Here is a 16,094-nt window from a genome sequence, read left to right as displayed (position 1 = left end):
ATTGATATGAAAATGTGTTTTAAATAACATTTATATATATAAAACTTTACTTTTTTACAATGCTTCAAAGTTTTCAATGTGTCTTAATATAAATTATTTTATTTGTTACTTATAATAAATCTTTGAGGTAGCATTATTATTCTTATTTTAGAGACAACAAAATAGAAGTTCAGAAAGTATGGGTGACTTGTCAAGAGTCTCATGGCTTGTAATGGTGGAACTGGCATACACGCCCAGGTCTCTAGCTTTAAATCCCTGGCTATGTCCTCTATCAATGTAGCCCTGTTCAACATTACTCTTCTTGTAGTCCCATTTTACAGAGGAGCACAGGAACTAAAGTATTTGAGAGTGCCTTGGTTACTGTAAAGTAGTGACTTTGCATAAAGATGAGTAAAATGGCAGATGATAAGTGCTTATGTCTGCAGTTTTATTTTTCTATTTTTTATTTTTGGATAATACAAAGGGGTAAGTAACTTGGAAGTTTCTAATTCTTTACACAGCCCCAAATTAGGTATCATTGATTTAAATAATTTATTTAGTGGACTCACAGGAGTAACTATTGTGATAATTATACATTTTTCCCTAAGTATTTTGAGTAGGTGAGATATTATTAATTTTTGACTCTAGAGAGAGTGGAAGGGCTGTGTGTGTGTGTGAGAGAGAGAGAGAGAGAAAGAAATCAGTGTGAGACAAAAACATTGATCAGTTGCCCCCAATATGTGCCCTGACCAGGTATTGAACCTGCAACCTAGGTAAGTGCCCTGAGCAGGAATCGAACCCACAACCTTTTGGTGTACATGATGATGCTCTACTAGCTGAGACACCCATCCAGGATGAGGTAATATTTGGGGGGTAACATCAAGTGGTGGTTAGTGCTAGATCTGTCTCTAACCCACCTAAGAAAGCTGGACTTTCTCAGCCTTACCTCACTGTTCTCACTGGTTTGTGGTACTATGTCCTTAGACAGTATAAATGAAGTTTTATATTATTGCTGATTTTACCTTATTTTCATAGACACACTCAGAAGTTTTTAAAATCAGCTGAAGTAATCATAATAGCTTTCTTTATTATGAAGATGAAGTAATAATTTTTTACTTTAATTTACTTTATCCTTTCTGGTTAGACTATCATTTCAAAATGTATTCTGTGACATTCAAACTAATTCTTAGTTGTCCTGCTATGTTTTGGTAATAGCAGACTGATGACTTCATTAGTCCATCTATCATATATATATATATATATATATATATATATATATATATATATATATATATTAGGGCAAAATATACAATGTCTTCCTATCCTTTTATTTATAAATATATAAAATATACGATATATATTTTATAGTATATTATATACAGTGTATATCATACAATATATATAGTATATATACACACACACACACACATATGCACACTTATGATGACTTCTGAATGGAACATCCCAAGCTTCGATTGTTCTTTTGGAAAGTGTCCTCCTTTCTCCTTTGTGCTTCTTTTTATTAAAATATATTTTAGGATTATGCTATTAGAATAGTCCCAATTTTTCCCTCTTTGTCCCCATCCACCCAGCACCAACTATTTCCTCTGGCAATCCTCTCCACCCTTAGGTCATGTCCATGTGTTATGCATATAAATTCTTTGGTTACTCCATTTCCTATACTGTTCTTAATATCCCCCTGCCTATTCTGTAACTACCAATCATGCTTTTTAATCCCTACACCCTTTCCCCCTTCCCCCTCCCAACTGGTAACCGTCCAAATTATCTTCATATCTATGATTCTGTTTCTGTTCTGCTTGTTTAGTTTGTTTTTTTAGCTCCAATTGTTGATAGTTATGAATTTACTGCCATTTTAATGTTCATAGTTTTGTTCTTCTTTTTCTTAAATAAGTTCCTTTAACATTTCATATATAGTGGCTTAGTGATGAACTCCCTTCACTTTACCTTATCTGGGAAGCATTTTACATGCCCTTCCATTCTAAATGATAGCTTCATTAGATAGAGTAATTTAGGTTGTTAAGTCCTTGCTTTTCATCACTTTGACTACTTCTTGCCAATCATTTCTAGCCTGCAAAGTTTATTTTGAGAAATCAGCTGACGGTCTTATGGAAATTCCTTTGTAGGTAACTATCTGCTTTTCGTTTGCTGCTTTTAAGATTCTCTCTTTATTATAAACACACTCAGAAAAGTGGGAGTAGAGGGAGCATACATCAACATAATAAAGGCCTTACACAAGAATCCTACAGCCAACATCATATTCAACAGGGAAAAACTAAAAATTTTCCCACTAAGATCAGGAACAAGACAAGGGGCTCTACTTTCACCACTTCTATTCAACATAGTATTGGAAGTCCTAGCCACAGTGATCAGACAAGATAAAGAAATAAAAGGCATCCAAATTGGAAATGAGGAAGGAAAACTGTCATTGTTTGCAGATGACATGATAGTATATGTAGAAAACCCTATAGGCTCTACCAAAAAATTACTTGACCTAATAAATGAATTTGGCAAAATGGTGGGATACAAAGTCAATATTCAGAAATCAAAGGCATTTTTGTACAACAATGAAATATCAGAAACAGAAATTAGGAAAAAATCCCATTTACCATGCAACAAGAAAAATATTTAGGAATAAACTTAACCAAGGAAGTAAAAGACCTGTACTCAGAAAACTACAGAATACTGAAGAAAGAAATTAAGGGAGACACAAATAAATGGACACATGTGATGTGTTCATGGATTGGAAGAATTAACATCATGAAAATGCCCATACTACCCAAAGAAATTTATAGATTCAACACAATCCCTATTAAAATACCAATGACATATTTCACAAATATAAAACAAACATTTAAAAAATGTATATGGAACCAAAAAGACCCTGAATAGCCTCAGCAATTTTGAAAAAGAAGAATCAGAATAGAAGGGATGCCAATTCCTTATATCAAACTATATTACAAGTCCATTGTAATTAAAACAGTCTGGTAGTGGCATAAGAACAGACACATAGATCAATGGAATATAATAGAGAGCCCAGAAATAAACCCATGTCTCTATGATTAATTAATATTCAACAAAGGGGGCAGGAGCATAAAATGGAGTAAAAATAGCCTCTTCTACAAATGGTTTTGGGAGATCTGGACAGGTACATGCAAAAAAATGAAACTCAACCAACTTATACCATACACAAAAATAAACTCAATTGGACAAAAGACTTAAACATAAGGCACAACACCATAAAAGTCCTAAAGTAGAATTTAGGCAGGAAAATTTCAGATATCCTACACAGCAATATTTTCACCACTTTATCCCCTAGAGCAAGGGATATAAGAGAAAGAATAAATAAGTCAGACTATATCAAATTAAAAAGTTGTTGCATAGCTAAAGAAAATATCAGCAAAATGAAAAGGGAACTAACTGTATGGGAGAACATATTTCTCAATTATACATCAGACAATAGTTTGATTTCTGAAATATATAAAGAATTCACATGACTCCACTCTAGGAAGATAAATAATCCAATTTAAAAAATGGGCTAAGGACCTGAACACACACTTTTCCAAGGAGGACATACAGAGGACCCATAGACATATGAAAGGATGCTCAACATCACTAGCCATCACAGACATGCACATTAAAACCACAGTGAGATACCACTTCACACCCATCAGAATGGCCATCATAAATCAACAAACAACAAGTACTGGTGAGGTTATGGAGAAAAGGGAACCCTAGTCCACTGTGGGTGGGAATGCAGACTGGTGTGGCCACTGTGGAAAACGGTATGGAATTTCCTCAAAAAATATAAAAATGGAACTTCCTTTTGTCCCAGCAATTCCACTGCTGGGATTATACCCTAAGAATCCTGAAACACCAGTTCAAAAGAACCTGTGCACCTCAATGTTCATAGCAGCGTTATTTGCAATAGCCTAGTGCTGGAAACAGCCTAAGTGCCCATCAGTAAATGAGTGGATCAACACACTATGGTTGGTCTGCACAATGGAATACAATGCAGCAGAAAGAAAGAAGAAACTCCTTTACAACCGCATGGATAAAACTGGAAAGTGTTATGCTAAGTGAAATAAGCCAAGCAGTGAAAGACAAATACCATATGATCTCACCTATTAGTGGAACCTATTCAAAAAAAGCAAACAAGTGAGCAAAACAGAAACAGAGACATGGAAATAAAGAATTGACAGTGACCAGAGGGGAGGGGGAAAACGGGGAAGAAGGGGAAAGGTCAAGTCAAGGAACACATATAAAGGAGCCATGGACAAAAACAATGGGGGAGGGAGGAGTGAATGTGGGAGAGGAGGGGTGGGCAGGGCAGGAAGAGTAATAGGGGAAAATTTGGACAACTGTAATTGAACAACAGTAAAAAATTTTAAGAAATCTAAGAAAAAAAGATTCTGTCTTTAACTTTTGGCATTTTAATTATAATGTGTTTGTGTGGTCCTCTTTGCATTCATCTCATTTGGGACTCTCTGTACTTCTTGGACTAGTAAGTCTATTTCCTTCACCATATTAAGAAATTTTTCTTTCATTATTTGTTAAAATAAGTTTTCAGTTTCTTGTTCTTTCTCTTTACCTTTCACTACCCCTATGATTCTAATGTTGGTATATTTGAAGTTGTCCCAGAGGCTCCTTACATCACCCTCATTTTTTTGGATTCTTTTTTTCTTCTTGCTGTTCTGATTGAATGTTTTTATGTTCCAAATCACTGGTTTGATTCTTATCTTCATCCATTCCACTGTTGATTCCCTGTAAATTTTTCTTTATTTTACTTAGTATAACCTTCATTTCTGCCTGGGTCTTTTTTATGCTGCTGAAGTACCCAATGAGTTCCTTAAGCATTTATAATCATTGTTTTGAACTCTGCATCAGATAGATTGCTTATATCCATTTTGTTAGTTCTTTTTCTGGAGTTTTGTTCTGTTCTTTCATTTGGGTCATATTTCTTTGTTTCCTGATTTTGGCAGCTTCCCTGTGTTTGTTTCTATGTATTAGGTAGAGCTCCTTTGATCCCCTGTCTTAGTAGCATGGCCTAATGCAGAAAAGTGCATGGTAAGTTGGGTGGGGTGGAGCCTTATTTAATTGCCAGGGCAGGGCAACCCATGTGAACCTGGTTGATGGAATCTCAGATACAGTACCATCTGCTGCTCTGTGGCTCTTTGTGGGAGGAGGGGAAGGAGGGGAAGAAGAATGGAAGCGAGGGAGGGAGGAAGGGAGGAAATAAGTTAGTTATTCAGAAAGAAGAGTGAACTTTGGGAAGGTCTCCCCCTAAATGTTTTAAAATAAGAACTTTTATTTTCTGGTGGTAAGGAGAGGGATAAAAGGACCCCTTTCAACACTGGGGAACTCAGGATTTAAATACTATCATTACTAAAGAGTAGCTAATATTTACATAATGCTTCTTACTTACAGACACTTGTACTTTATATACATTATCATTTAATTTTCACAACTGTTTGAAGTAACACTCCTTTTGCATATTTTACATATGGAGAGACTGAGACATGAAGAGAATTAAGTAACTTGCCTAAGGTCATAGAACTAACAAGTGGCAGAGCAGAATTCAAACCCAGGAGAATGATTTCTAGAGCTTGGACTCACAATCCTGAATCACATTTAATGTATTTTTCTCAAAGTAAAATAAACAAACAAACAAAAACCACAGAAACTATTTCAGCCGCACATTATGTTTAGATTTGCTTTGCTCCTGAGCTTACACCAGTTTCCATTATGCGTGAGTGAATTAGCTGGCACCTGTTGAGTGCATTATCCAATCAGTTGTCTTTTCTTTCTTTCTTTTTTGGCCTTATCTTGCCCATTTTATTGTTTCTTAGTGACCACAAGGATATAAATGATTGAAAAAGGGGTTGGGGGTGGGGGAACTTAAATTCATTAGTTTGTGACTTCTAAGTCTCGGTTTAGCTGCTCTGTAGGTGAAGCAAAAGTAGATTAAACATGTCTTGGATGGCTATTGCCAACCATAAATTTTAAAGATGAGTTTTGAATTCCTTAAAATTTAAAGCATACTAAAAAGATACAGTTTGAGAAAAATTGAATTGGTTCTTCATCAGGACTTGGAACAGTTGTAGTATCTTCTTAATTCTGTCTTCTCTCAAAATTGTCATCTGTTTACCTTAGTTAGGCAGGAACACAGGAATCCATCACACATGTTTCCTATTTTGTATTTCTTGCACAAGCAACATTTTGAATTCCCCTGTTCATTAGCAGTTTGCTGACCAAACACATAGTCCACATTTGTGTTTAAAGAAATTCATCTGCCCTAACAATTTACATATCCCTCTTGTACACCACACTCACCTCCAAAACACCAGCTATCCATAAAGCTTGCCCAAGCTTGTTAGTGATTTCTGGAGAGTAAAATTGGCTTGTGTGTGAGGAAAGCACCTTAAAGCAGTCTTTAATAGTTACATAGCTCTGCTATTTCTTTCAGAAAAGTTTTACAACACTGTTTCCTACATATAAAAAAGGATTTTGAGGGGGCAGATTGCAATGCCAACTTGGCTTATCCATAGGAATCTTCACAGTAAATGCATACACACAGGCATGGACATATGTATACACAAAGATCAATAAAGACATATAGTCATGTTTAATAGAAGCTTTAGTTTTTCCTAGTGGTTAGTCACTCTAATCCTGGTTTGGGAACCAGTTTTATTTAGAGAGAATTCTACTATTTCATTTATTGATTTATTCATTCACTCATCAAATACATCAGGAATTTTTTTCTTTATAATTTTTTTATTATTGTTCAAGTACAGTTATATGTATTTCCCCCCCACCATTCTCCCCAACCCCAGCCATCCCCTCCACCTCCCTCCCCTGATTCCCTCACCCCCTTGGTTTTGTCCGTGTGTCCTTTATAGTTGTTCCTGAAATCCCTTCCCCTCTTTCCCTCCATTATCTCCTCTTACATCCCCTCTCGTTACTGTCAGATTGTTCTTAATTTCACTGTCTCTGGTTGTATTTTGCTTGCTTGTTTGTTTTGTTGATTAGGTTCCACTTAAAGGTGATATTGTAGACATATACATCAGGAATTTTTTGTCCTTATGGAGATTGTAGCCAAGATGAGGGAGTCAGAAAATAATAAGTGAAGTAAATGAAAAACACAGTATGTCAGATGAGAAAAATAAGGAGAAAAAAAGACAGGCAAGGTGTAGGAAATGTATAAGGTGGGAAGTGGTGAGGATGTTCCCCTTGAGAAGATGACGAGTAAAGACAGAGAAGAGGGAGTAAGCTCTGCAACTGTCTGGAGGAAGAGCTTTCCATGCATAAGCAACGATAAATTCATAGAAGCCTCCCTCTGTATGTCAGTCACAGCTAGGGTGGATAGTGTGTCTGGGTTTTAAGGGGATGCAATAGAGGGAGGTAAGGAGAATGCAGGGAAGACAGAACCGACAGAGTTTTCATTGTCTTTTGGAAGGGATTGAGTGAAAGGGAAACTTTTGAAGGGTTTTGAGCCAAGGGGCAACTGCATCTAATTTCTTCCTTACAAAAAGGACCATCCTGTACTGCTGAATTGAGAATGAGCTATAAGAGGGGCAGGTATGGAAGCAGGGAGGAGTTAGGAGGCCATTGTAACTTATGAACTAGACTAGGGTGGTATCCGAGTTTAATTTGTTGAAGATAATGTGTGTGTGTGTGTGAGAGAGAAAGGCAGAGAGGAAGAGAAATAGAGAGGAAGATGAGGGAAATAGGGAGGGAAGGAGGGAAAAGGAGAAGTCATGAGGGCCTCAAGAGGTCTGGCTTGAGCGACTTGGGGAATGGAGATGTCCTTTACTGACGTGGGGAAGACTACAGGAAGGGGAGGTTTAGGCAGAGTATCAGGAGCTCAGGTTAGGACATGTTAAGTGTGAGGGAACTGTTGGACACACGTGTGCGCATTGCTAGTTGGGAACAAATGTGGAATTCAGGGAAGAGGTCTGGGCTGGGGATATAAATCTGCATGTAAGTGGTATCATAAGGGAGTAAGTGAGGTTAGAAGACGAAGTCCATGGGAATTTACTCTAATTCAGGAAGGAAAAGAGCAACATATGATTATGAAAAATATACTGGGTTGTGTATTTGGAAGTTTGTGTGACCTTGAACAAAGCTCTGTTTTTAGACACAATTTTCTTGTCTGTAAAATGGGAAAGTAAATAGCCTCAGACATCCTTTTTTTGGACTACATCATCTGGTCATTTCTAAAAAAGTCTAATGTTTTGGAGCTTTTTCAGTTTTCAATTTGGCAATGGATCAGCTCAGATGCGTTAACCTTGGTTCAATAAGATTATTTCTGAGAGCCATTGAATAATGAGTCATCTGTGCATGACTAATCACAGATACCAGTTCTGACCCTAGTTTTTCATTTGTCCAAACATAAGCTCTAACACAAAGCATGTGCACACACAGGTGTGTACACACATGCACACAGACACACAGTCTGATGATCTCTCTCTATCGGTTTGATCTTTCAGGTGGCCAAGTGGCTGAGAGAACAGTGAATGGTAGAAAACTACCTGTGAGGCTGCTTCATGTTGGCCCAGAAGCACCCTGTGGTACACATGCAGTCACAAGTCAGACCTTAACTGTTATTTCAGCAATCTCAGCCCATGAATCTTACCATGTTTCCTGGAAATAGCAAGTCCGTGTACCAAATCTGTAAAAGATTTAAGAAGTTTTGGGAACAGTGACTGGCACTAGGTCTTGTTTGTTCCAGAAAGACTAATATACTCCATAAATTGCTAGTAAAAAGTGACTTATTCTTAGGGGAGGGGAATATTATTGAGTACTTAATAATCCCTGTGGGCACTGCTGGATGCTTATTGTGCATTATCTTGATTTAGTTAATCTTTATATGAACATGGTAAGTAGATAGTATTTTATCCATTGTTTAGATGAGGACCTGAGGCACAAAAGGCTTAACTTCTTTGCCTTGAGTCGCATTAGTAGAGCTGTTAAATTTAGGAGTTAGGAGTCAAACAGCACTCTGGGGCCTCAGAGCTCATGTTGTCCTATGACACACATTGTATTTTTGAGGTGTGCAGGTCGGGCGAGCCAAATTTAGAGAGGTGGGCCTGCCTAGGGGAGTCTGAAGAGGTCCAAGTCTGTGCTGGTACTTGACCATCGTCTGCTGTTCTAGTGTTTCCAATGCTCAGGTGACAACTGGGCCACATACTGATGCTTTTCCAAACCCACATTAAGGTATGTATTCTGCCTTCCAGCAGGTTGTCTGCAGATTTAATGTATGTCCTCTCTGTCACACAAACACATATTACTCAGTCAACAATCCAGGAATGACTGAAATCTAAAAAGCCCTATTTGAAAACATTCAATATGTGTAAAACCAATACAGATGTGTTTAGGAGAGGGGGCTACTGTAGAGGAGTATGGGGGCCTGGGACAAAAGAGGGGTGAGTGGGCATCACGCCAAGGCCCTGCTGTGTGTGTGTGCACATGTGCATGCATGTGATACAAGGGCACTGTGGAGGTTAACCGACCAAGGCCCTGCTGTGTGTGTGTGCACATGTGCATGCGTGCGATACAGGGGCACTGTGGAGGTTAACAGACCAAGGCCCTGCTGTGTGTGTGTGCACATGTGCATGCGTGCGATACAGGGGCACTGTGGAGGTTAACAGACCAAGGCCCTGCTGTGTGTGTGTGCACATGTGCATGCATGCGATACAAGGGCACTGTGGAGGTTGACTGAGACATGAGGCGGTGTTCTGTGATGAGTTACACGGCATGTAAAGGACTACTGTTATGGTTCAGTCAATTCTCTTAGAATTAGATAAGTTTTTACAGTTAAAAACTAGGGACTTATTCTTCTACTTTCAATCCCTGATGTAATTATTGTAACTTCATCTGTTTTATTCAGCAAACTGTATGTAAAAAGAGTAATTTGTTTTATTTTGTATATTAATTTTCTTCTGGAGTGATGAGAAAAGTTTGAAAAAATCCTTTTTCACTTGAGACAGATTTCAGAGTTCTCTCTCTCTCTCTCTTTCTAAACTCGAGGGACAGAATTCCAGAGATATTTCCAATGAGAATGGCTGGAGAAAGCCAAGGCAAACAGCCCAGTGCCCCTCCAGTGACACCTCTGCAGCATGAGTCATTCATCCTTTCCTCTACACTGCCAGGTTTCTTTCCTGCTTTATGGCAATTTTCTTAGCATCCTGTTACCTGTGTTTATGCTCCCAGTTCTAACTTTAAAGTGTTAATCTTCTTTCTGGCTTAGAGAATCCCAAGACACCAAAAACATTCATTCATTGCCCGCCCTCCTTTTTTTCTTCTCACGTTCCTCTTTGACTGTCATTTCTAAGTACAAGTTGTAAAGTTGCCAGGACATTTCTCTTTTAACACTCCAGTGATTCCATTCTTCTTTATTTCGGGCCAGGACAGCAGTGCCTGCCATCTACAGCTTCATCTTTACCATCTACCTCCTTTTGAAGTCTACACTGATATTTTAGTACTTCTAAGCTTCTTAAGTCCTTGGTAATGATCCATTTTGGGAAAAGATGTAAACATGTTTTTTTTATTCTAACTTTATATCTTCTCCTTGTTAGGCAAACTTCTATTCAAAGATTACAGTATATCAGTATGATTTCTAATTAAAAAGCTTTAAAAGCTACCCTAAAGGAGAGATTTTTACATAAGATTATTTTTATTATATCCCAAATTATTTTGTAAGGATATACTTTAATGCCACACTAATTAAAATTCATTTTTGGTGATGTTTCTTAAATTATGTTTGGCTTTATCTTTTATTTACAGGAGATTGATTCAGCAATATCGTTACCTTGTTTCCTTATTGAACACTTCTAATGTTAAAATCAGGTTTTTGAGGTTCTCATGTCTTTCAGGGAATGTATTCATTTCAGGTGGTGGCTCTTCTACATATTAAGGTGACTGATGATTAACAGCAGCATGGTCAGTAGAACTGATACTGCACCTGCATTTTTTCACATACCCAAGGGACTCCCAGGGATATAGCCCTTTATTGTCTGTGTATAATTCAGATACAGCAGTAGGTAGAGGGTGAACTCATAAGGGAAAAACCCCACTGCCCTTCCAGACATGTTAAATGCTGGATAAAATAATAGGACAGAAAAATGTTAACGTACATATTTGGAAATTCTAGTATTTCTTGTGTATTTTTTTCTGTACCAGTTCAGACCTTACTTCAGGTAACCTACAGGTGGAAAATGATTGTCAGTAGATTTTCAAAGGACATATGAAGAGCATCTTCTTTTCCCGATCTTGGAAATTTGCAGTAAATAACTCCCCCCACCCCCACTGCCACATATATGCAGAGAATTCTCTTCCAAAGTGTTTGGTTAGCTGCCTGTCACCATAGCATACTTGGCAACTGTGCTTAACAAGCAGAAGAGGTCAAAGTAGGATATGAATTAAATAAGGCTAGTGGGGTTTTGATTTTCCTTTTACCAAAACAAATTCGCTGTAGCTCCTAGTTCAGATTACATTCCCATTTGATATGTAGATCAGTATATTTAATAGTTTTACATGAAATTGTCTCTGGATATATGTGTATTTCCCCCAACCAGTGCCTTAAAAATGCCAGTGCTGTCAAAACATGATTTGTCAAGAGCACGTTCAACTGCTTTTAGACACTTGATGTGTTCCTGATGATTGAGTTACATTGTCTAAGTTTCCCCGAGTCTTGTTGATGTGTTATGGCAAAAATTGCAGTAAGCTAAGCATTATGGATTCCAAACCAAACAGAAAATGAGAACCCTTTAAATCATTATTGTGAAGTTTAGGTAGGGCAGTATTTTAACTTTTTCATTAAATAAACTTTGCAATAAATGTGAGTTGGGTACACTTTCAAGAGTTTGTCTTCCTTTGGAAACATTTTCTTTCCCTGATTTCTCCCCTGCCATGCTGATCTTGGAGCAGATCTCCCTTGGGAGTCAGCAAGAGTCTTGAAGCTTGGGTCAACACACAGGATGAGAAAGAGAAAGAGAGGAAAAAAGCCTTGATAATTGGTCTCCACCAGAAGGCCATTGGTTGTGCCATCATAGACGAATATGACATCACACAATGAAGTGTTAGTGGAGGGAAACACCTTTTAATAAGGTCGGAGCTCATTTCCATGTTAAAATCCCATTTTCTTCAGTAAGATGAAATTTGAAGATGGATTTCTTTTTAAAAAAACAAAGCAGCATTTTATCTAAATATTTCTTTCATCTTTCTGGGACAGTGTCAGAGACACTGTGGTATTGCTCAGCATCCTTACTGTTTAAACAACATTAATTTAAAACTCTTTTCCTGAACTTTTGAATGTAAACAGCTACTGTGTGTGCTTTTTAGTGCACCTTTCCCTAATGCTTTATATGGGGAAGATACTGGTTCTTCCTGTCTCCTTTCACTTCATAGATTTTTGCATTTGGGGTTATTTCCAGTGACATATTTTCAGACACTAGAAATTTTCTTGTAGTGTCAAGTTTACATCAGAAGAGAGGGAGAAAGAGTACAGAAAATGTGTTTAAAGAAAGGTTTATTTCAGGAGAAATATTCATTTTAGTTGAAACCTGGAAAGGGCTGAGAGCAAAGTTGTCAACTCATGATTGCTTAGGTACCAAAAATAAGATTTTAAATGAATTTACTTAAAAATTAGTATTATATAGTATGTTAGCAAAGTCAAGAATCATACTTGTACATAACTTACATACTTTAAAAATTAGCATTTTATATTTTCTTACTTTGCAAATAGACTGTAGGATGAATCAGACCTAAGGTTCTCACTGATTCTTATACTCAACCCTCTACTGCCTTGAAGTTCATAAAATAATTAACAAACAAAATCAAAACAAAATAAAACAATGCAACCACTGGCTTTAAACAAGCCCTAAAAAGCAAAAAATAGCAATAGTACCAAATCTAAATGATTTACATTTGGATTAAGTTGACAGTTAAAATGAAAAAATGTTTGACATCAAGTAGGAACTGGTATCTGAATGTGAATATAAATCCATTAGAGTTTTGAATTCAGGGGCTCAAAAGTCTAAAAAGGCCTAGAACATAGACACTTGAGAGAGCTAAATCACATAAAAACACAGAAAGATGTAAATGAAAATGTTTTCATGGTAAGGCGTGTTGGAAGATTTGGTAAAAGTTCAGGCTAAGTACCAGAGTAAAAAGAATGTCTCCTTAAAGCGGGTCGCTGTAGAAAAAAATTGAGAAGAGTATATAACTCCCAACCCCTTAAGTGTACCTTATTAGGACTATGATTAAGTGATATGTTCAACATCCAAAGTAGTAATTATATAACGATAAGGTAATTCCAAGATTTAAATTTAAAAACATAGTATTTCATTCCCCTAAAAAGTACCATGTTTACTCTCTAGAATATTATTTCTCCTTCTCTATTTCTTTTAAATATAATCCAGAGATGATGTATTGAAATAGATATTATTGGCTTACAGTTAAAAGTACTTGATCGTTCACAGTTGGTAAGCCAATAAACGAGTTGGTGCAAACGGTGTCAGATGGCTAATTGTTCTGAGTGCTGTAGACTTGGGAGATGACTGGGGAACACACTGGTTTAAAGAATCAGCCACAATTCTAATGACATAACATTGGAGATTCTTTTTTTGTGGAACTTTTCAATATCATTTACCCAAATTATGTCTTCAATAATGTGTCAGCAGTCTAATATGGAAATGGGGATATATCATCAGGCAGTATGCAATGTAGGAAATTGTAACAATGATTGAAATAAACATAATAGTCAGGTGGTAATTATAGAATAGTACTAACAAAATCATAGAAGATTCATATATTAAAAGTTTTCTTAGTTTGTATACAACTTAGGAAATATTTTTATGACAACTGTTCTTTAAATTCAAAAGCATTTATAAGGAATCTTTAAGTAAAACATTTAATTCAATTTTTTCCTCTTCTTAGTAGAAGACATTCGGAAATGCCTGTAAATTACTGAATAGGGCAGATGTTATAATCATTTAGTAATATTTTATGTCAGAAGTGTTTGGTATTTATATTTAAAGTTTATATATTTTCAAAAAATGGGCAAACTCTCAGGAGTCCCGTTAGAAAACATGTCTAGATTTAGCATTTTATATGCCTTTTCTTGGATAACTAAATTCATGCTGCTAGTTCTTTTTCATGTCTTAGTTTATTGTGAATTAATTTATTAATAGTTTTACTTTTCCATATGCTTCTTGAAATTTTATTGTAGAATATGCTGTATTTTATAGAACCTTAGTAGATTATTATGTTAATTATTTTAAATTTGGCCATGCCTGAAGAACATGATTTCCTTTAAAATATATATGCTTCCCTGGCTGGTGTTGCTCGCTCAGTGGTTTGAATGCGGGACTGCAAAGCAAAGGGTTGCCAGTTCAATTCCCAGGCAGGGCACATGCCTGGGTTGCATGCCAGGTTCCCAATGTGGGGGTCACATGTGAGAGGCAACCACACACTGATGTTTCTCTCCATCTCTTTCTCTGTCCCTTTCTCTCTCTCTAAAAATAAATAAACAAAATCTTTATATTTATATTTATATATAAAGATATATATCTATACATATATATAAAGATTATATATCTCTATATGCATAGGCATGCCAAAAACTTGCTATAAGTTGCTTTGTGTAGCATTCTGGTACAGAAGTATAAATGCAGCTCACTGAACTTCCGGGCATTAACCATACATCTTATAGCTAAATGTTGAATATAGAGCATATGAGAGGTGCATACTAGAAAACAAAATGTTCTTTTCAAATTTATATTCTCAGAATTCAACACTAGTTAATTTGTCCACTGATAATGAAAGAGATGTAACGTAGAATATCATTATCCCTCTTCCTTCCATGTAATCAGGCTAGTTCCAGACTTGGCATTTGAACTATAATCTTGGAGAAACTATTTTCCCCTCAGTAGAAATTTCTGATTATAAATAATACCATCTTGTCTCGATTTTTCAAACAAAGGCATTTTGAGAATTAAGTTCATTAAACTTATTTAAAAATGAATATACATTCCAATTTACACAAATTTGACATGCTCAATGAATGAAATGCTCAAATTATTTTTTAAAAAAGGAATTACAGTAGGATGAAGAAAGTTGATAAAATATGCATACAAATGCACACATATAATGATTATATAAAGAAGGAAGTATGTGTGTATGTATGTGTGTGTATACGTTTATTCACCAAATGTTTCTTTACATAGAAGACTCCTTAGAGCACCCAGAATGTAATTTCAGTCACAAAATGTAGCTCTAGTATAAAGCATCCAAGCAAAATACATAGAGATATTAACTGTTTTAAAAAGTTTCTCATGTCTATTTAATATTCTTAATACATTAATGATCATAATGGTCACGGCATTAACAATGCTAGATGTTAATATACATGTAGATAAACTTGCTTATGCAATTGTGTATCTGTTCTGAATTTGTTTTACTTGGTGGCAAGTAGTGTTATTTATCTGACGAAAGTGACCATATTTTATAGTTAGTTTTGTTATAGGTAGATATACAGAAATAAATACTTTATTTTGAAAGACAAAAAGGTGATGTCATACTAAAAATCTACATCAATTTGGAAAAAGTTAGAAATTTCAGAGGATCAAGTGTCATAACAACTGTAACTGTCCTAAGTAACATTGACACTGCAAAAAATAACATCTTATAGTATATAATAATTTCTTTTGTTACTACATTATGTGTGCTAAAGTTAAATTTCAGCTTCATTGGGAAATTTAATTTCTGTATTTTCTGAATGAGATATTTCTGTTGCAATGCAAAATATTTTACTTTGTCACTATATTCATTTTCTAGGACTGCTGTAAGAAGGTACCATAAACAAAGCAGCTTAAAACAGCAGAAATGAAAAAAAATAAAACCAGCAGAAATGTATTGTTGCACACCTCTGGAGGCTAGAAGGCTGAAATCTTTGGGGCCAGGTTGGTTCCTCCTGAGGGCTGTGAAGGAGGATGTATTCTAGACCTCTCTTCTTGTCCTTTTTCTCTGTGTGTTATTTCACACAGTGCTTCCTCTACGCATGCCTGTCTCTGTGTCCAAATTTCCCCTTATGTGAG

General features: G+C 36.2%; 1 protein-coding gene across 1 annotated transcript in view; it reads left to right on the top strand.

Moving 5' to 3' along the window:
- Positions 1 to 16,094, top strand: part of RELN (reelin) — a 581,497-nt gene that overhangs the window by 25,735 nt on the left and 539,668 nt on the right. The window lies entirely within an intron of this gene.

The sequence above is a fragment of the Desmodus rotundus genome, chromosome 6 (assembly GCF_022682495.2).
Source record: "Desmodus rotundus isolate HL8 chromosome 6, HLdesRot8A.1, whole genome shotgun sequence".
NCBI lineage: Eukaryota > Metazoa > Chordata > Mammalia > Chiroptera > Phyllostomidae > Desmodus > Desmodus rotundus.
This window is presented reverse-complemented; position numbering and strand designations above follow the sequence as displayed.